The 23236-nt window shown below is 41.9% G+C and overlaps 1 protein-coding gene across 3 annotated transcripts in view; it reads left to right on the forward strand.

Moving 5' to 3' along the window:
• The window catches only part of LOC144792778 (uncharacterized), a 408979-nt gene that overhangs the window by 135806 nt on the left and 249937 nt on the right, over nt 1-23236 (forward strand). Inside the window, exon 1 of one of the 3 annotated variants that reach the window (XM_078667975.1) lies at nt 7851-7968. The exons of the other annotated variants lie outside the window; for them this stretch is intronic. The gene's annotated coding sequence lies outside the window, so the exon portion shown is untranslated. Of the gene's footprint in view, nt 1-7850; nt 7969-23236 lie in introns of those variants that run through there. 3 annotated transcript variants of the gene reach the window in all.

Consider the following 23236-nt stretch of genomic DNA (forward strand, 5'->3'; position numbering starts at 1 on the left):
AATAATTTTTTCCCAATTCCAAAATATTTACCTTTTTTCTGGCACTTGCACTCTGCTTAAAGTAGAACTATTCTTAAAGAACAGAGCTTCTATTTTTCTGAGCCCCACGTTCGGTGGGAGATTCAGTGGAAAACTAAGTTAGGAGGAGAGGTGTGCCCACCTTTGCCAACAACACCCCTCAGGTGGAGGGGGCAAGGTGAAGAACACATCTCAATCCCCTCCATCTTGAAGATGAGGGGACCCAGTCAATTAGAGAGAGGCTAACAACCCACTCCCATTGGAGGGTGGCATAATAGGGGGTGTACCCACCCCAAGGGAGGGACCTATTGCTCCCGACCTGCACACCCCAGTAAGCGCCCCTAAATTTAGTATTTTGGGGCAACCTTGAACCTTGCCTCCTCAGATTCCTGCAACATACGAAGAAGAAGGATGGAAGAAGTTGCGCAGCAGAGGAGTCTGTAGAGAATAACTGACTTGTCCCCAGCCCTACTGACCCGTCTGCGGTTTCCAGACATCCTGCACTTGTCGTGCAGATAGCGACCTCCAGAACCCCTGGGGGAACTGACTAACGTTGCTGTGAATCCTGCAGGCACTATTCAACTCCTGAGTGTGCACAACACAAAAGATAACAAGGCGGCCTCACGCTACAATGTCGCATTAGGACGCGCCTAACTACAACAACTGGTTGTGCTGCTTCCTGACATTGGTATACCTAGTGATACAGCTGTCGTCGCTCCTGAAGCAGAAATCCTGTTCTCAACCTAGAAAGCTGCAACTGCCAAAGACAAGTACCCATTTGAAATGAGCCCAGAGACGCAACTGTTGAAAATGAGCTACCGCCTGAAATTGACATGGAGGCTGTAACTGTTGAAGATCAATATCCATCTGATCCTGGCATGGACACTGCATCTTCCGGAGGTAAGAGCCAATCAAACAGACCTGCTACTTAACCCCCAGCGACCTGAGTTGAGAGCAAGGCCGCCACTACAGTCGTGCATCACCAGAACTGGCACTGAAGGTGCAGGTACGATGAGTACGATGGCACACCTGCCAGTGCAGCACAGGTTGCATCTCCGTGAGTAGGTAAAGCAGGGCTTGATATACTGAACTCCTCACATAGAGATGTTGCCAGTGTAATCACTTCTGAAAAGATTTGTTTGAAGTGGTCTACAAATTATCCGTTAGGTTATCACTGTTGAACTGCACCAGTGAATAATCTATGCCAATGCTTGTACTTTTGAATACGTCACAGTAGACACTGGGAGAGCTTCCTAGAATTGGGTGAGCGGATCGTTGATGGTTTATTGCTTGTCTAGGAATCATTGATGAAATGGTTGCTCTTCAACGGAGTCCCCATTAAAGGTTTTTTTGGTTTTCTTTTTTTTGGTCCTCATATGTGACAAAAAAGAATGAGATGTGTGATCAGATACTAGAGTCATGAACCCACAGCCTGCTGGGAACTACCTCCACCTGATACACCTTCTTTCAACCAATTTTAGAGGTTTTGGGGCCACCCCACCCTATCTCTCCTAGGAATAGTATGTCTTAATCCTTGGAGCATTAGAATTCCTATCCCTAAGCATGATTTGAAAAATAGGAGAAAACAGGCTCCCAGGCACTAACCCTGTTTTTAGATCCGTTTATACAGTCTAATCTACCAATACGCTTTACTGACTTTAGCCTACTCAAGAAAGATGGTGAAGTATTGAAGACCCAATTAATGCAGATTTCCCTATGTACTATTATTATTAAAATAAGAAGTAATTGGTTTAGCAGTTTCCTTCTCTTCCCTTTAAATCCGACTCCATCTGTAACGCCATATATTTTCAAAGGTAGACTTACCTCTATTCTCTCTTTTGTAACCGCTGTCAAAACCGTACCCAGATCTCGCCAATAGGCTTGCTTTCCAGGGCATTCCCAGAACATGCGTACATCATCCGCTTTCTCCAAATCACACTTCGGGCAAAGTTTGGTTTTCCTTTCTCTCATTTTAGATTGTTTCTTGAGGGACCAGTAAACCCTGTGTAGAGTAAACAGATGATTTCTTCTTAAGGGTGCATATTTAACAAAATACCAGAGTGAAGCTAGAGAAATGTTAAATCTGCTGCAGTTAGATCTTATTTACACTTTTCTTCTGGCAGTGTATTAGGACCATCTTTTTCTTGCACTAACATCCAGTACCACTTGGCCACCTCTTTTTTTTTGCGCATTACTACAGAGTGGAGTACCCGAGGATCTCCAAATTTGAGCCGTTTGGCTATTGTATGGCATTCCTAGAAGTCTTCTAACCTGAATCCATAATTTACATGCTGCTGTTAGCCCTCTTAATCGTACCTTTTTGAAGTATTTAGGATGTATTTAGGATGCTCAAATTTAAATAGGAAGCTGTTTCCTTGTTCTGCCAAATCTTTTGTTAAAGCACTGTAGCTGGGGTGCATATGTGGGTAATTCTTCGTAAGCAGTGATCTAACTTTTTTTAATTGAAAGGCCCAGCAGTACAACTGGAAATCTGGAAGGCCTATTCCACCTTCAAGTTTTTTCTTGCGTAGCTTTTTCCAGGCAATTCTTGCGCCTTTATTAGCCCATATAAAACTGCTCATGTCCCCTTGTGTCTTCTTGAGCCACTTACTCTCAAAGTGTACGGGTAGCGCATTAAATATAAAAATAAACTTTGGTAAGATCATCATTTTGACCGGATTCGTCCTTCCTAAAATGGATAGGGGGAGATGGAACGATTGCTTTATTAGTCTTTTAGTTTCTCTCATGAGTCTAGTACAGTTTACTTGGGCCATATCTTCCAATCGTTTAACCACTTGGACTCCAAAATACCTCATTTGCTTTTTCCACTGTTTTCCAGATTAGCAGCAGATTACCTCTGTTTTTCCTTCATTGACCATGTACCTAGCTACATTCCCAAAATCTTTCAAAATGCTCAAAATTGTACGGAATGCACCGTTAAGATCTTTTGTGTAAATTAGCAGATCATCTGTATATAGAGCCTCCTTCTTAACCCAATCCTGGCATTGGAATGGTAAAATGCTCTGCTCACCCCTAATTCTTCTTGCGAGAGGCTCAATGTACAGATTAAATAATAAGGGAGACAAAAGGGCAGCCTTGGCAAGTACTTTACCTATTTTCAGTTGAGAAGTAAGTGAGCCATTAACTAGAATCCTCGCAGGGGGGCATCTAGGTATATTTTTAATCGCGTTTTGGAACTTATTCCCAAGCCCATTTTGTCCTATGACTGCATATAAGAAAGGCCAGCTCACCCTATCGAAAGCCTTTGCGGCGTCAACTGTCATGATTGCTAATGATTGCTAATGGGAGAGCTTTAGCTATAGCTAAGTCCATAGCACACACTAAATCATGGCCTAAATCGTGTAGCTGTCTGTTCTTCATAAACCCTTTTTGGGTTCTCCCATTACTTTATCCAGTCTTTTGACCAAAATATGTGTATATAGTTAATAATCAAGATTGAGTAAAGATATTGGCCTATTTGATTCACATTTTTTGCGACTATTGTTTTGTTTTAAAGTTAAAGTTATTATAGCTTCAATCCATGTTTCTGGAATAGGAACTTCATCTATGTAAATATTGTTTAAGTAGTCAGCAGTGGGGTGATTTCCTCTGCCAGAACTTTATATAGTTCATTTGGTATTCCTTCTGGCCCTGGAGCTTTTAATGGAACAAGGCGAACAACGGAGGATCGGGATAGCCGCACTTCCCTGCTATATTCCCTGTATGGTACATCCAAAGATAGTTCAAGTTGGTGTGCACATACAACTCCTGCATCTGCCGTTGTTGGGTGCCAACTGCCAAGCAGAGAAAGAACGACACCAAAATTTGGAGTGGTGCACTACCCAGGTGGTCATTTCAATAAATGTGTTCACTTGTTTGGGTTGTATCAAAATCAATCCTTTATTTTCAATGACATCCGACAATACAAAGTTCCAGCCACAACTTTGTATTATTAAACTGACCACCTGGGTAGTGCCCCACTCCAAATTCTGGTGTGGCCCTGGAGCTTTCCCCTTTTTTTTAGGTCTCGGCCTTGGAAAGACTGCGCACATGCGCAGTCGAGCTGGTGAGACTTAATGACATAGAGTGATTTTCACAAGCGAGGTTAAGCCCCGCCCCTCTTTTCCATTGGCTGGCATCCTAAACCGTGGCCAGCCATTGTAGAAGAGGTCATAGTGACGTTCTTCTTTCTCTTTAAGCCCTGTCCTTTTCAGACTGGGGTCCTTGACTTACTGCTGAAGTAAAAGGTTTCTTATCTTCTTTATGGGTCCAGATGGCCCCATAAAGAAGATAAGGAACCTTTTACCACAGCAGGAAGTTGGGGCACCCAGTCTGAAAGGACGGGGCTAAAAGAGAAATTTCTTTAATGTTAGTATAATCGCTGCACCCGCGCTTTACTTTTAAAATGTTAGAAGTAAAGCGCGGGTGCCGCGATTATACCAACATGAAAGAAATAGAAAAAACATCTATTTCTTTCATTTTAGTATAATCGCGGCACCCGCGCTTTACTTTTAAAATGTTAGAAGAAATGCGCGGGTCCCGCGATTATACCAACATGAAAGAAATAGATGTTTTTTAAATTTCTTTCATGTTGGTATAATCGCAGCACCCGCGCGTTACCTTTAAAATGTTACAAGTAAAGCGCGGGTGCCGCGATTATAAGTGCCTTCATACCTCACTCGGTCGGAGGATTGCTGTTGTCGCATCCATATCTGAGGGATATCCATTGGGGCAGTTATGGTGGACAGAGGGCGAATTACAGGTACTGGGTGACGAAGCCAGCACTATCTATTAAGGAATGTACTCCATCGCTCCATGGCATTCCCTCTCTGGAAAGCTACTCTCCATCCAGGAGAGCACATTTAGTCCCACCTAAAATGACAACTCCTGGTGTCATTTTACGTCCACCAATACACTTGTGTGCATTCAAGTGGTATGAATTCCAATGTGAGTTTCCACTCCAGGGACATGGTATTTGCACACCTCAGTGAAACCTGTGTGCATGGACATGCCTGTGACTCACGCCTCGGTAGATAGTGACAGTGTTCCTGCAATAATATTGCACATGCATGAATGCACACCTTGATATAGAATGTATCCTGTGAGGCCATGGATGTTTGTCTTCACTAACCCGGTGAGTTATGTAACTGCACACTGCGAGCCCTCGCCCTGCTTCCCATAGGGTTGTGAATGAGGTCAACTGAGCATGTGGGAAGCGCCGTGCACTGCTCGTGCACACTGTCACACCCCTCGCACTGGCCTTTCAACCCCCATAACTCGCTCCTCTTTTCATAATTTCAAGCTGAGCTTCTTACTGCTGCTTTTTCTGTGCCTGCCACCTATTCATCATTAGATCTGTTAATAGTATTACTAAAGGGGGCGTGGCTTGCGCGCCGAGGTGACATGGCGGACCCGGTGTAAGCTCCGTCGCATCACGGAACTCGGAGGCTGATTACGAGCCTCTTACCCTGGTTTTTGAGTCCCTAACTGACGGGCCTGATATCCGGAAGACGCGGTGAGTCTGGAGACCGCTCCTTGAAAGGATTCTCGCCTTCTTCAAGCTCCTCTCCGTTTGCGGTAATCTGTTCCTGTCAGAGACGCGAGCGGCCGCCATTTTAGGTCGCTGCGCTCGCATCTCCACAAAGCATCAAACTCGGTGGCCCTTGTTATCGGCTATCCTACGCTACCGCAAATTTACATATTTCAGCTTATTTTGACTGGTGCAGTGAGTCTTTCGCCTTTACAACGCTCAGAAATGCATTTTTAAGGCACCTTTTCATATTTCCATAACTGCTTGTGGCAAGGAAACTATCCATGTTCTGCTGATGTTTGGAATGTCTCTTTACTCATCTAAAGGTGTCAATTAAATCGATGTCCACGTTATTCACAAGCCGCTTCTCATTAGAATTTCAGAGCAGGTATAACAGATGTATTTTTTACTGTGAACTAATGTGCTTGTACAATGTGCCACAAGGATTACCGGTAACATGGCAACACAACATATAACAGTGGTTTCATTTTTCTCCTCATATTGTACACTTGAAATGAGCTCCTACTGCCATTATACTGACTGATTCTATACAGTTCTTCTCTTGCTCTTACCAATGTAATGAGGAGATGAAGCAGCCTTTTTATCAAATACTGACACCTTTTATTTTTTTCTGAGGCACTTTATTGAGTTTCATTTTTGGAGAAATGTTCTACTCCTGGTCTCACTTTAGCTGTACTATCAACTTTTATTACATTTTGGCTCACGCTACGGTAGTATCTATTATTCAGGCGATAAATCGTCTATCTCTTTCCTTGTGACTGCGTCTGTGCATTAAATATGCAACCAACATCTTGATACCACTGTTTACCTCATTTCTTGGTTCTTTCCTATGCTATTAACTAGTGTCAACTTTTATTTTATGAGGAACCTTTCTACAATTTGACTGATTTCTTTCACTTTTGGAGGATCATTTTGGACCACACTTTGACAAACAACGCCTTATATTGGTATCCGAATCTGGTTTGATCTATATCTTTTTTGCTTTCCCTACGTTACAGTGATTTTTTATACATTGAAACATGGCCAATGATATTCATAATGCAAGATCATCTATAACAGAGACAAAACCGAAGAGACCTAAAAATGACCCGCCTTCTCCTATTCATTCCTCTCAAAATCCTGTCTTAGACTCTATTTTGGATGAAGTCCGAGGATTCCAACCTTTCATGTCTGCGACCAACGAAAAATTGAAACAAATTTGAGGAAAGATGGATTGTTATGGAAGGCAAAGTTCTAGACCTGGAACAACGCGTTAGTGATCTACAGGATGTCTCTTTAAAAATTCCTCTACTAGAGCAGGAAATACATAACCTAAAGCTCCATACTGAGGACCATGAAAATGGAAATCGTAGGAACAACCTATGCCTTTATGGTCTTCCGGAAAATGTTGAAGGTTCAGATATGGTATCATTCTTAAAGAAATTCCTTCCAGAACTTTTAGAGCTACAACCAATGACAAATCTCCTCAACATACAAAGAGCTCACCGCTTGGGTCGGCTAAACCCCAATGCTACTAAACCACGGGGCATCATAATGTTATTTCTAGAATTTACTGAACTGATGCATGTTCTGAAGGCTGTTCAGCTTAAAAGACGTCACATCTGGTCTGGCCATAACATTTTCATCTCTCAGGATATTTCAAATGCAACTAATGCACGTCGCAAAGAATTCCTGGCTCTACGTCCTCAAATAAGACAACTTAATATTCAATATGGAATCCTCCATCCCTGTCTCTGCAAGATTACTCAAAATGGCCGCTCACGTTCCTTTGATGACCCGGGGAAACTCAGACTATATCTGCAGACTCTTTCATCTACTGGAATGGACACTACTACTTGACTTTTCTTTTTCTAGGAATATTCCTCTACTATCCAATTCATTCGTCCACTTCATGATCTCCTATTCTTTTGTTTTTTTCCCTTACTTCATGAGGTTCTTTATCACTTCCTTTTTACCTATCACTGAGGTCTGTGTCCTTTTGGCGCCACTACGCTCCTACTGCTCCGACTTCTCTTTACAGACCTGGCTGCTATGCCTTGATCTGTTCACTTGCTTTTTCTTCTTACTTTCTTTCCTTTTTCTATCTCTCCCTCTTTTTCCATTCTTCTACTATATCTTATCTATTACTTTAGCATTGGCTAATTATTGACTTCCTTATATTTTTTATATCTGTTTTGTATTGTTAATTGTGTTTTTATTATTCCAAGTGTGTGTTGGCGAAGTGTACTTTGGTGTATTATTTTTCACATATAAATTCTTTATGTGGTGTGTTCTTTTCTGTAGATATTTTCCTGCTGTGTATTACCTCCGTTCGTATACTACCCTCCAATCCCTCCATTATGTGTAAGTTTGTTATGTGGAACGTCCATGGTCTTGGGAATCCATTCAAAAGGCAAAAGGTACTGTCCCATTTATCTAAACTTGGTTCTCTGATATCTTTTCTCCAGGAAACGCATTGTACTGAGACGGAATCTATTAAGTTAAAAAGGCAATGGGTGGGGCAGGTCATTTATTCTCCTGCTTCTAGTAAAAAGGGGGGTGTAGCTATTCTGTTTCATAAATCGTTATCAGTACAAATTTTATCTACACAAAGTGATGATGATGGACGTTGGGTAATGGCAAAGATTGTGATGCAAAATAAAACTCTGGTTTTGCTAAATATTTATGGCCCTGTAAAACCAGACCCTGTATTTTGGCATGATATTAACATTTTACTTTCTTGTGTAGATTGTCCAAATATTATTGTTGCTGGTGACTTTAACCAATGCTTGGATCCCTTTTTCTGATAGATTATCCACATGCAAATTTACCCCTGATAAGTCTCATAAAGCATTCCAGTCGGCCATTGCCTCTCGCTCCTAATACGATGTTTGGAAAACTTGTAACCCTGATTTGCTTGAATATAGAAAAAATTCCAACGTACACCACGCTAGATACAGAATTTACTATATTTTGGTCATTAAGTCTCTACTTCCTTCTATTCAATCATCTGACATTGGATCCATTTTTATATCCGATCACGCACCTGTTCATGCTGTATTGGATCTATCACTTACCTCATCTCAATTTAATCGATGGAAACTTAATAATTTTTTATTGTCTGACCCTGTTTTTATTAAAGAGTCTACCTCCTTTATTAATGATTTTTTTAATTTTAAAAATCCAGCAGACACCTCTTTCCCTAACAATTGGGATGCTTTTAAGGCCTTGTTTCGTGCCTTTACCATTTCTTATGTTTCCAAAAAAAAGAAAACTACAAGGAAAAAATATGAAGATCAATTACAACACCTTAAACAATTTGAACATACCTATTTCACATTCAGATCACCTTCTACTCTCCATGATTTGATTAAGGCAAAATCCGACCTTAATAAATTAGCTACAATTGAAGCCTGCAATGTTTTGCTTAAAATAAAATCTAAATATCATGGAGGTCAGAATAAATCGGGTAGGATGCTAGTCAACTATTTGAAAATTAAATCTGAACGTAAAAATGTTGGTCCTATCCTTAATGACTCTACTAACAAATTGGTATCATCTGATGAAGATGCCGAGGTTTTCCATAAATACTATCAATCTCTGTATTCTGACGACACTTTCCCCACTAATCATAATTTGGATTCTTTTTTTCTCTGGTCTCCCATCTCCCCCCTCTCTGCCTGATTAATTTAATGCATTAGAGAGAGACATCTCACCTCAAGAGATAACTAACGCTATTAAATCCTTAAAAAAATCTAAAGCTCCGGGACCTGATGGTCTGCCTGTTGAATTTTACAATACCTTTATTTCCATTTTTGTTCCCAAACTTTTGACACTTTTTAACCGCATGCGCGCTAGCGGTTTTCCCGCTGTGAGCTGGGTTTTTAAAAAACCCGCGGTTCATGACGAGCTCAGCTCGTCATGAGCTTACGAGAGGCGTAACTCATGACGAGCTGAACTCGTCATCCGCCTCGAAGGGGTTAATTCTTTTATTGCAGATGCCAAAGCCTCCGGCTCCTTCCTGGATGCCTTAATCATTATCATTCCTAAACCAGATCATTCCCATTGTAAAAATTACTGTCCCGTATCTTTAATAAATTATGATTGCAACATTTTTGCCAAGATTCTTGCGACCCGACTTGACACAGTAATCCCTTTATTAATTAAAACTGACCAAGTTGGCTTTGTGAAGGGCAGATTAGCATGTGATAATGCTCAAATGTTTGCTAACATTATTTCTTACTGCAAAAATACAAATAACCTCTTGCAGCCCTGTCTTTAGATACCGAAAAGGCCTTTGACCGTATTAACTGGCAGTTTATGTTTACTACTCTCCAATGGTTTGGTTTTGGACCCTCTTTTATTTCTCTTATTAAACTATTATATTCTGGCCCGCGGGCTAGTATTTTTGTTAATAATCACTTTTAAAATTTGTTTTCCCTTTCCAGAGGTACAAGACAGGGTTGTCCGCTTTCCCCTTTATTATTTATCCTATGCCTGGAACCATTCTTGGAGCGTATTTGTGTTAATTCTCAGATTACTGGCTTCAAATATAATTCTATAGAAACTAAAATATCTGCTTATGCAGATGATATATTGATTTACATGTCTAACCCTGTTGAATCACTCCCTCATTTTCTGACTGAAGTCTGCTTGTATTCTAGTATTTCTGGATACAAGTTAAACCTCACTAAAACTGAAGTTTTGCCCCTGAACTCTTTATGTTACCAATTCATGTTCGATGATACCAATTTTACTTGGTGCACCTCGAAAATCAAGTACCTTGGTATTTGGTTCTCTTCATCTCTTAATGCTACACTTAAATATACATTTCATGCATTACTTACTAAAATTCAATCACTCCTCCTTACATGGTCCCCCTTGTTCCTCTCATGGTGGGGAAGATTGGATACTATTAAAATGATGATTGTCCCTCATGTTCTTTACACACTGTCTTTGCTACCTGTTCGGATACCCCTTTCCTATTTTTCTCAAATTAACTCAGCTTGTATACATTTTTTGTGGAATAAGAAGCACCGGCAATCAAGATGGCGGAGTTAGGGCGTCGTAGAGCAGCAGTCTGTCCGGGAGCTCCCATCGCCTCTCTTCACTCAACGAATTTTAGAAGGGGGAAAATAAGAGGTGGACTGAATATGTCTCTCTGCACTCGATGACGATAATGATTTTAAGGAGAAAGGGGGGGGAAAAAGAGAAACTTTAGTGGGACATACCTGCCTGCCTGGATCTGGACCGGTGACCGGTGACCTTGCTTGTATACGCCCTCGCCCACGCTGCTGTAGCATTACGGTCCGCTGCTGTCGGGGCTCCAGGGGGGGTCTCGACCTTGGGTCCTCTCGGAAATCTTCACAGTTCGGAGCGTGCCCGAATGTTGCAGCTCTGTTTGGCGTACACTTCTTCACGGCTTGTGGGGCAGACGATTCCGCTGCTGGTCCGCGGATCGGTGCTCGGCTTGTCGGGGCTGCAGGTGCGACGTGGACATGTATCTACGCTGTCCGCCGCTATCCGCGGTCTGCCCGTGTCTGTTGGAGCTACGGATCAGAACTCTCAGGATATGGCCCCGAAGAATATGTCCAGAACCACCGTGCCACCAAAGCGGCAGTCGTGGAACTGGTGGCAGCCTCCTTGGCTCCATTAGCACCAACTCCAGCGATGGCCACGTCTGCTTCCCTGGCTGCTCCGGCTGTTCCCGTGGACTTTCCGTCTTGTGCTGCAAAGACTGCAACGACTCTGCCTGTAGCGCCACTCGGCACCGGTAAGCCACTCTTGCGGCCCCCCATTCTTGTTATCTCTGATTCTATGCTACTGAATGGGTAGAGCAATGATGACAACAATACATCTGTCACAAGCACTGGCACTAATCAAGCTGTCCCAGCATTGGCCCTATTAGACATGCCATCTCCTCCCACTACAATTACTCTAACTACAGGGTCCCCCATTATTTTAACGCCAGAGGGAGCTGAGATTAATTCATCTGGGACATACGAGATATCCCATGAACGGGGGGTGCATTCATATTGAATCTGACAGGACTTTGGAAGGGGAAGCAAGCCAGGGGATAGTAGACACAAGAGATACACTGATCGGCAATGATATGTCTGTCTCCCTCCTTGTGGAGGATGAAGATGGGGGCGGAGAGGGCTCCAATGAGGACTATGAAGAGACGGAAGACGGGGAGAGAACTGTCAATTCAATTGCTGGCTCCTCCTCAGATACCGCCAAGTTCCTGGCTGCTCGAAGAGAAAAAGCAAAATCGAAGGCTAAACTGAAGATGAAGAAAGGGAGAACTGGTAATACTGAGGGACTCACAAGTATAATCTCAGTCTCTGCCCCGAAGAAGGTTCTCATGACTGAAAAAAGTCACCTTAGGAAATGGATACAGGCGAAGGGGCTGGTAAAAAACATGGCTCTTCGGCTATCAAGTACAAGTCCACCTGTATCTGATCTTTCAAAAAATCAGTCCCCGGCGTCCATTAATGCTCCTTCCGGGGGTTCTGGGAATAATAGTATCCTGTAGGAAAAAATACAATAGCGAGCTGTGCAGGAGGAAGAAGGCATTACAAGCAGAAGGATGGGCGGACCTTAGAGAAGCGGGGGAAAAGAGGGATATGAACGAATTTTGGAAAATTATAAACAGACCTACTTTCCAGGATGATTTGGCCCCAAAAATAGGAACAAACATCATGCCTGATAGGTGGATTACTCACTATAGGGGTCTATATAACCATGAAAAAGACATACAGCACAAAACATGGAACGCTGACCAAGGTCAGCTTGTAGTTTTTTCTTTAAAAGAAATCAAGGCCGGGATCGAGGGGCTGTCCAAAAACAAAGCCCCTGGCCCGGATGGAATCCCGCCTGATTTGTTCCTTAGCTCGGTGGAACTATGGACCCCTATAATGACGAGAGTCATTAACACTGCAATTCACTTCGGTTTACCGCCCTCCTGGTCAACTGCTATCATTGTCCCCATCTTTAAAAAGGGTAACAGGGATGACCCACAATGTTACCGCCCGATTTCCCTTATCGATGTATCCGCCAAAATCCTGGGAAGGGGGATATTAAACCGGTTGTCTGAGTGGACAGAAGCAAATACCATAATCTCAGACGTACAGTACGGTTTTAGGACGGGCCGCTCCACGAGTGACCAATGCTGTCATGTATTCCTATAGGTTCTGAATCAATCCCCCTATTCCTGACCCTATTCTGGTTAAACTAACTATCAAGTTAACTAACAGTCAGCCCATGAGGCAAGAAAAGCCCCCATGATGCAGATACCGTTATCTGACGCAGTCACACTACGGCACAGGAACGTGTTATCTGATTAGGTCATAACGCTTGAGATCTAATTAGACAAGCGACATTCCTCCAGCCCCTGATAAGGCATACGACGTTCTCATAACAAATCAAACCTATGACAACCTGGAAAATCCGTGCGGCCATTGTTTTGATTTCACAGAGAACTTCAGTAAAAGAATGTGCTAACGAGCAAGTCGTATGACATCTTTATTGACGTATCTATGTCCATCCTTACGTCAATCCCGGCACCTTTTAGGTATAAATATTGCCGATCTTGCCCTATGCAAACACACGCGTGGTGACGAGACAGAGCAGCCATACTTGCCGAAGCCAAGAGCAGAGCAGACCCCGCTGGCAGCAGCCCCGCCTTCCTGACGCGCTGAGAGACGCGCTGCTATCTCCTACCGAGAGACCCAGCACCGGCGCTTTCGGGCAGCCCTCGCAGGCAGCCTGGAATATCGAGACCAGAGAAAGAGATACCATTCCTCATTCATCCTAACTTCCAGGTACAGAACTGAATAACCCCTCACAGAGAATTCTTTAGTTATTCACTTGGCAAAAACAAACTTAACTTAAACTGTAACTTTCTATTCCCGCCCACGCATTAGACTTAGGTCAGGTACACGGGTTAGGCGTATTTAGAAACACCAGTTGAGTACGTTTAGTCAAATGTATATGTGTATGTAAATATATTTTAATCATTTTAAACATCATATGGCTCAGAAACCATATCAATGTTTTTACAGTATTACTTTATACTATTGCTTTTAATGTATGCACTTTACTTAACTATAAGTATTGCAATAATATCGATCCATTTCTCTTGTACGAGAAAAGAGACTGATCAATAAATAACACCTTTTTATTGAACACGCCCGTCTCTTCCTTTTCTCTACAATCTGATGAGACTAAGAATGCACGTACTGACTGAGTAAAATAATTGCCTTGTGCTCACACGACTCTGGAGATACACTCTTGATTAGGGGAGAGCAAAGTTGTCATGTTCTATGGTTGTCAGAAACTAAATCCCTTCTTGTCTAATCAGGGGAGTTAATTCTTTCCTGAACATTCGAGAAAGTTTCTAGCGAACTCTGAGCTACGCTGGCAAACCCAAAACTTAAGTCTAGTATCGACAGTAGTAGACCTAGTTAACGTCTGGCCTAGGCCTTTACTGCTGTAGGTATTATTCCAATGCGCAGAGCCTATTGGGAAGATAGGAACTACACTACATGGCGCCCAACGCGTTTGGAAAGGGCGATAAAACTAACGTAAGACATTTAGAGTAACTCAGTCGTGCTTTCTCACTCAGACCCCTTTTCCCAAATACTCCAAAGACGTCTGGAGTGGGTGAAAGGTAATATCCTCCAAAACCTCGCAGGAGGGAACTCCTATGTAAGGTTCTTGGTTTAGTCAACGTTGAAGGATACACTGTTCCAAAATATTGTGCATCTAATCTTTGTTCCATAAGAAACCTGATCTGCAAACAAAAAGAATAACCTTTCTAACAGTAAAATGTCAGAAAGTGATGACGAAAGAGAGGCAGTTAGATTAGCAGCTGAAATAGCAGCAGCAGATACTGCACTAAAGGATGCAGACGCGGATATAATACTCATTCCGGTCAGCAAAAGGAAATCTATAACCTTAAAACTTATAGAAAATGGACTGACACCTAGAGGTGGCACAGTCATATTCGTAATTGAGGCACACGAATATCGGCAGACAGAGGTATACTATACATGGATACATTTTCCAGCAGCAAATGCTGTAACAAAGTACTTCCACTATTACAAAATAGAGGTTCCACCCGACATTTACACTCCTTTCGAGGAGGTGGAAGTACCACTCAAATTCCAAGAGCATTTGCTCTTATTTGATGGCGCCCTAATACATAATAATCACATCACCAGGCTCGGTCCTTTAGGTAGACCAGGAGCAACGTGGCCGGTCTTAGCCGGATACACACCTCACCCAGACATCGAAGGAATGTCTACAGGAGAGCTGTTAATACAGCTAAAACAATTACTAAAAATTCATAGACAATTAGTCCAGTATGTAATGCGGACTTCAACAATTCAGCCAGCGATTAAACTTCCACAGCTGACCCCTCACCAGGGGAACACAAATAAAATCACACCACAGAACATCCAATCCTGCCTAGGTAAAGTTCCGGCTAAACGGGAACAAATACCATTCTGGTTGGCACAGAAAATCACCCAAATAGAGGCGGTGTTTCCTGACACCACCCCGCTAGAAAAACACAGGATTCTGACTATATGTCTCCCAATGGGAATCGCACCACACATAGAGGACTGTGACACTTGGGGTACAGTCTTTGCTTCAATCTACACAAAAACGCACGGTGTTCCATCCATTTCGGTAATACCAGATGTGCTAAAACAAATTCAAGATGAATACGGTCCAGAACCAGCTTTAACTCTTGGTATGAAATTACTGAAAGACTTCAAGCAAGTCTCGGCTATATTATTAGCCAATATAAAAGGTGAAGCAGCAAACGTGGCGATCCGCCAGAGGTTAAAAGAGACAGATATAGCAGACCAACCAGCTGAAATTGCCAGAATCATACAAAAATCTTATGAAGAACTAGGTAGAGATAGTTTAGGTGGAATACCAGTAAAACCGCAACTGACTGAAAGTCCAGAAAAAATATTTTTTAATAATAATTCACCAAAAAAGAACTGGGATGGAAATAAACAATCCAATCCAAAAGAAAAGAAATTCCAGTCCCGAGGAAGGTCTCCTAGGCGAAGGGAGAAATCTCCGAACCAGAGACACAGGTCACCCCAGAGTGACCCCTCTGGGAAAAGATATAACCTTAGAAATAGGGATAATATTAAAAAACCTGATAGATATCAAGACATTGATACACGTCCCTCTCAATCTTTTCAGACTTCCTCGCAGAAATCGGAAAGAAGAGGACGATCAGAACAAAGAGAAGAGCACGCCAAGTCCAAAGACAAGGAACCTGCTCAACAAAAAAAGAAATTACAATTTCCAAAAAAGAAGGTAGCCAGTATCAAGGTAGTTAACAATGCCGAGAATACTGAGGACACAACTGAAAAACGGAGAGTGGGCTCAGACAATGCTAGACAGCGCAGCAGAAGTGAGCATAGCTCGCAAAGTCCTTATGAATCATCTGGAGACAGTGGACACGAATGAATATCTTCAAGTGGAAACTGCAGACACCAGAGTTAGCAAACCCCACAAGATATACGAGATAACATTACGTATAGAGGGAGATAAGACTAGGAAAATAAGGGGACTATTTTGGGATAACCTTTCCAAGGGTTATGACATCCTTCTAGCTGAAAAAGACTGGCCACCAGAGTTTGTCAGGGAGTGCCCTCATGGCGAAGAAGTAATTATGCCTGCCTTCTCGAATCAAATCCCGATTCATAAAAAATACACACTTGCTAGAAAGTGGGCAGTGGCCTTAGCACCTGCTTTATATAAAAATCATGTAGGATGGGATGAGGATTCTCCTCCTCACAAAATCCAGTTAAAATCACAACCTACTGCACAAAGGCAGTACCCAATTAAGCAAGAAGCTAAAAAACAGGTAAATGAAATACTAGATCAGCTAGAATACCAGGGGGTGATTGAAACTTGCACCTCACAAATGAACAATCCTTTGTTTCCGGTCTCCAAACCAGACAACTCATATCGTCTAGTTTTGGATTACGGACACCTTAACACATGTTGCAAAACCTTTGCAGTGCAAAACTCACACAGTGCTGCACTAATGAATAACATAGTGCGCAAAAAATACAAAACAACCTTGGACATCTCCAATGGATTCTTTTGTCAAAACATAGCACCAGAGAGCAGATATTTAACTGCATTCTCAGTAAATGGCACTCAAAAGCAATTCTGTCGGTTAGCCCAGGGGTACAAGAACAGCCCGGGGGTATTCTCAGCGAGAGTAACAGAATTACTACAACTATATGATGATGAAGCATTATCTTATGTCGATGACATTTACTTAACAGACGATGACTTGGATACTCACTTGAAAAGAGTGAACACCATAATACTTGGGTTCGCAGCAGAGGGTTACAAATTCAACTTTAAAAAATCCAGAATTGCCCATTTAACGGTCCTATACGTAGGATATGAATTATCAAGTATAGCCTGGTTGACAATTTTCTAAAAGAACTAGAAGAATTAAAAAATCTAAAATATGAAAAGACGTATCCTCTGCCAATCGACATTCTGCCTCTACGACATTACGCCTGTGTAATCTATACAGACGGACATGCTCAACCCTCCGTTTGGGGAGAACATGCATACAACCCCACATGTGAGATTACAAAAGAAGTGTGGCGCGGAGGTAAACTAAGACCTCTATTAACAAAATCACACTCAGTAGAAACTAATTCAGAACTACAAACTGAAATAATAGCATTGAAAATGGCGCTAGATAATGCGGATCGCGAATTCCCGACACTTATAGTGTCAGATTCATATTACTGCGTCAAAGCATATAACAAGGATTTGCAGACATGGATTCAGAACGGTTACAAAGATGACACAGATGCACCAATAAAGCAGAAATTGCTCTGGGAACAAATAGCTCTTTTACAAAAAGAACTACCAAAGACTCACGTGACACACTCACTGAGTCATCAGCGTGATGGCGTTCACGTTGTAGGGAATTCATTGGCTGAAACAGCCGCAGCGGCAGCCACTAAACCGGCTCCCGTAGATCGAAAAAAGCGTACATTAAAATACATTGACGGTGAAACAGTGCTGGCGGTGAAAACGTCATCAAAAGGCGACTGCTCAGCGTTACCGATCAACTATCCACTCAATTATACATACATAATCAATGCAAACTCCGTCCCTTTTGCTCGAATCCCTGGAGTGGGGGATAGAGTGATTCCAAACATGGACAGGAGAAGCTTGTTAATCGCAGACGCACATATGGGCGAGGGTCTCAGACACCTCAAACTGAAAGATTCTCTGGAAGAATTACAATCACGGTACTGGTGGCCAGGCATGAGCCTGCATTACACCATGTTTGTAAAAAACTGCCCAAACTGCAACAGAGATCGCAGTGGGGAGAGAAACAGTTTAATACCTCGTCGTATCAAGGCAGATAATATGACCAATAAAAAGCAGGGCTTGCGATTAACATATACAGGCTAGTTTCCACTTATAATGTAGATCACCAGCACTCGGCTGACGTCCGGACTGTTATACAAAGATTTGCGAGTCTAAATGGCATATACGCTAAGAGCATGCTACGTTCGACCATTGGTTTCACTCAAGCCCACCAGCCTGGGGGGAAACATGGCCGAATGAGCACAGTCCAGCGGGAATCTTCTCACTTCCTTCCTGAGGGTACGGATGGTGTAAAGAAAAAACCAAGGCAGAAAGCAATCTATAATGGAAAGGATATTAGGTTCGGGAGCTGGGTGGGTCAAACATCTAATAAGTGTCCAACGTAGTCTAAATAACTTGCCAAGAAATTCTCTGAAGGGATTCAGTCCGTACGAATTATTATTTGGAACTAGAATGATTATCTCTGACCTCGACAGTCAGACTTCAGTGGTTAAAGAAAAAAGCTTTGATGTCAAAAACCGTTTGGCAATTTTGCAGGACTTAAACAAAACAAGAAAAGACCTGAGCAACATACAGTTGAAACAACAGCCAACAACCACTGAAGAATCACCACCTGTCCCAGCAAGACCTGTCTGGATTCCAAAAGTCGGGGATCTAGTCAGGGAGAAGATCGCGGTAAAGAAGGAATTTGGGCCTTCTTACAGAAAAGCAGTTCCTGTCTTGTCTGTCAACGGGACAAGATCAGTTGTACTACCGCCACTTGCTGGTAAAAAGGAGAACCGAGTTGTATCCATCGACCTGGTAAAACCACAACATGTGGCCGATAACAAACGGTAGGCCAAGTGGACTCCCAATAAGTAGCAGAACACCAAGGTTTGCTACCAGTACATAGGTCCTAACGAAGAGGCTCATCACATTCGAAACGCCTACAGAAGAACAACAAGGACTATGCAACGATGCAATAGAACTCAGACCTCTGAAAACCCAAATAAAAACATTTAGCAGAGACACACCAATCTATAATGAAGTACCAAGTGAAAATGCAAGAAACAAAAATCCTGAAGCAATTGGAACAATTGACAGAACTGCATCCGGCTACTTCATCAACTTCGATGATTCCTCTGAAAGCCTCAGTGAATCAAAGACACAGCCATCATCAAAATCCTTTAAAGACAAAGCGAAGGAACTTTTGAACCAACTGAAAGAAACATATCTGATTTCTCCATGGATTGAATTTTGGGTGGGTTTTGGTGCATTTATCCTCATACTTTGGCTCATCATGGTATTAACTTTGGGACGCTTCATTGAGGGAAAATATGCTAAAATGGACACAGCAAGTCAGAACATCAACTTGGTCCTCAAACCACACACATCTTCACACGTCGAGAAAAGAGAACTTTCTTCAGCCAACTTCACAGCCAATCCTATACCTGGTGGGGTAGCCTGGGACAACACTGACTATGAAATTTATGGTCCGGTCGAGATCCTGAAATATCCACACCAAATCAAGATCTCCTTGAGTGACTTTGCAAAACCAAACTCATTTGCTGATGATTGGGACTTCGAAAGCATTAATAACATGATGTCTGACTTAGTAATGTCTGCTAAATTTACAAAACATGATTATTTGCAAGGTTCTACAAATTATGATAGTATGTATTGCTATAACCACTATGGTAACCATTTTTTACATAAATCTGCACAACCTAGAAATGTTTTAAATTATAATCAATGGGAACATTGTGCAACACCTCCAAAAGGGAGCTCAAGAACCGTTTACGACAAATATTCATATTTTTCAGGTTTTAACACAAGTAATACTGAAACATTTTATTTTAAATTGTCTAACAAGACAGGGATGAAAACCATGATAACCAACACAAAGTTGATATATTCAGATTCATTCTTCGAAGAAATGAATACTTTAGGATTTAATTATTGGGACAAAAATGTTGATTTGAAAAGTGTTTGGGGTACAAAAGAATGGCAAGTACAGGGTTTAGAAGCTTTGTTTAGAGCTTGCATGATCCCAGAACAAATGATATTTTTAAATGACACTGTTCAACAAACCACCTGTCTTGGCCTAGCCAAAATCAAAGATTTAAATAAACCGTCTATTCCAAAGCCAACAATGTTTAGCAATAGCTCTGATACGGATGAAGAGATAGACGTAAACCATATATTAAACCAAAACAGAACACATCCTGATTGGAAACAATGGTTGATCTGGCCCACAGATACAAATAACTGTCAAGACAGATTCCTGAATAAAACACAGGGGTTCAAAATGACCAGGCCAGATCCTAGATATCCCCAAAGACATCACCCAGGGATAATAACAACCTACAGTGTGGGCAAATTATGCCTTCAGTGGCTACAAACTTCCACACTGCCTGAAATTAAGCAACACCTAACTTTACTTACTGATGGTGCTGACTTGCGTGATTTCATAATGGGACCACGCAAACAGCGTCAAAAGCGTTTCATAGCAGCCTCTGTATATGCAGCATACAATGAGGCCTGGAAGGTTAATCAAATTGAAACAGCAGAGAGAATACGGGAAATTGACCGTATTAATTTGGAAAAATCACTTTCTGTAGTGGACAATGGGTTAATGACTCTGTCCTCCAGAATTTTTTCATTGGACAGCATTGTGTCTTCAGCAATCGATATATTATCGCAAGACTTACTGTTATTACAACATGGTCAGTCACAATTGCGTTCTATTTTACAGCTTGGCTGGACGTTACAAAATCTGCGTTCAGGCTATGTGCCTTGGCGTTTAATCAACACAACGTCACTATTCCAAATCTTTAACCTTACTGATAGACAAATCGGTATGGCGCAAAAGGGTGCTGATTATACAATCTTGAGCATTGAAAAACTAGAAAGATTACCAATGACAATGTCAGAACGACCTGTCAGTGAATGGATAATCCACGGAATCATAAATATTCCAATCTCAACCTTCAGGTTTCAATACTGCCAAAAATATATACAGGCTGGCATGTACGAGAAATTGGGGAAGGGGTACCTTAAAACAACTTGGAACCTGCCCTATTCACATGCATGTGTCAGTAATAAAGGACAGAAAGTGTTTCTTAGTGGCAACAATTGTGCTATGTCACTAAGCGGCACGCTTCTGTGTAACGGAATTAGTTTGCATGGAGCCTGTGAAGGGAATTCATACAACCTTTCATGTCACCAGCAAGGCGCACCTGCAACTGAAATAGAACCATTCTTTCAAAGACTCTATAATGGGAGTTACATTCTTATTGTAGACCGCAAATGTTGTAGTCTTATGCCCGGGACTCCTTATCTAGTCACTACGACTGCGAAGGTCAAGTGCTGTGGACGTTCTTTGTTCCCCAGCTCCTTTCCAGACAGGGAGGCAAGGGCATGGCCCAGTTTGAAAATTACTTCTATTCGAATAGATACTTTAAGCAGAATGAAAATAGTGCTTCTTCAGACGCCTACAAGGCTCTCGTCATCAAAAGAAACGTATGATCTACAAGTCGCAAGGACGACTGCAGAGATACATACATTATTATCAACTAATTCCCCCGTACATTTCGCGGAAATCCTGAGCGAAATCTTAAATATTTCTGATACCACTGGGGTCTCAAAGGTATTTAAGACAGTATTTTCGATGGCATTAACACCATTCAAAGCCATACTGGGTATTTTTCCAGATTTCGTCCATTCGATTTTTGGCGGACTTCCCCTGATCCTGGGACTAATTGCAGGAATCCTATTCTTAGTCCTTATTTTTCATTATGGCAACCCATGTCACAGATCAAACTCTCGCGACAATGGAAGATACAATCCTAGCCATTGGATACCGGGACCGGATATCAAAAATCCTGGGACTCTCCCGGCTTAGAGACCTGAACATGACTTGGTTTCTATCATTTCGACCAATGTGGCAAAGATGTGTTTTACCTGTATTGAGATGTCTGCTATGCGGAGAAGAATGCGTGTTAGACACCTGTCTGACGCTACAATCGGATGCGCCAGTGGATGCAGATACATTGTTGGTTCCTACCAAGGTTCACGCTTTTGTGCTGCCCTCAAAGGCTGCCAATCCTGATGACGGCATTCGTGGAATCTTCACCACTACGATTGAAGAGTAGTGAAGTTCAAAATGAAAGCAGCATTAATCAGGTACGACCTTCTGTCAGCAATGCGAATCAGAATGTCAATGGAGACAATCATGCGCACGAATGCATGGTTACACCTATTTCCGACTTAGTGGAACTTTCCCATGAAGCTGTTGACAGTTTTTTCGAAAGCCTTAATGATATGATGTTCTCTCCAGAACAGAAATAGAGAATTTTGAGCAAGCTCGCACACGGCGTTCCCTGAATTCGGCCTTCAACTTTAAAAATAAAGTCACATGAACAATTGTTCCCACCAGTTCACGGACAGCAATTTTTTAGCAGCCCCAAATTATTTTTTACAAAATTTTCGGGACACTTATCTTCTGCTTAAAGTAAGAAACTATTCCTAGAGAACTAAGATTTCTATTTTTAGATACTTTATAAACTTTAGTTGCCCGCTGGTATGTTCACAAATATTTTATTATGTGATGAAATGGTCTCGAACTTTCTTTCTGTATAGCCATATTAAGAGCCATTTCATGTGTATTTCTCATATACTAAATAAGCAATAATGTCTACAAATGCGTGTTTACTTTAGCGTTTAAATTCATAGCTTAAGTGCATACAATATATATGACTGCAATTTTTCAGTATATTTGAAAATTTCAAAATGCATTTATGTATTTTGGGGTGGTGAGGTATACACTATACTCTATAGTATGTTGTACTATGTTATACTATGCATAGATTAGTAAATATGACCATAGTTAGCGTGGAGTGGGTGTCATGTATTCCTATAGGTTCTGAATCAATCCCCCTATTCCTGACCCTATTCTGGTTAAACTAACTATCAAGTTAACTAACAGTCAGCCCATGAGGCAAGAAAAGCCCCCATGATGCAGATACCGTTATCTGACGCAGTCACACTACGGCACAGGAACGTGTTATCTGATTAGGTCATAACGCTTGAGATCTAATTAGACAAGCGACATTCCTCCAGCCCCTGATAAGGCATACGACGTTCTCATAACAAATCAAACCTATGACAACCTGGAAAATCCGTGCGGCCATTGTTTTGATTTCACAGAGAACTTCAGTAAAAGAATGTGCTAACGAGCAAGTCGTATGACATCTTTATTGACGTATCTATGTCCATCCTTACGTCAATCCCGGCACCTTTTAGGTATAA

The sequence above is a fragment of the Lissotriton helveticus genome, chromosome 11, assembly GCF_964261635.1.
Source record: "Lissotriton helveticus chromosome 11, aLisHel1.1, whole genome shotgun sequence".
NCBI classification, from domain to species: domain Eukaryota; kingdom Metazoa; phylum Chordata; class Amphibia; order Caudata; family Salamandridae; genus Lissotriton; species Lissotriton helveticus.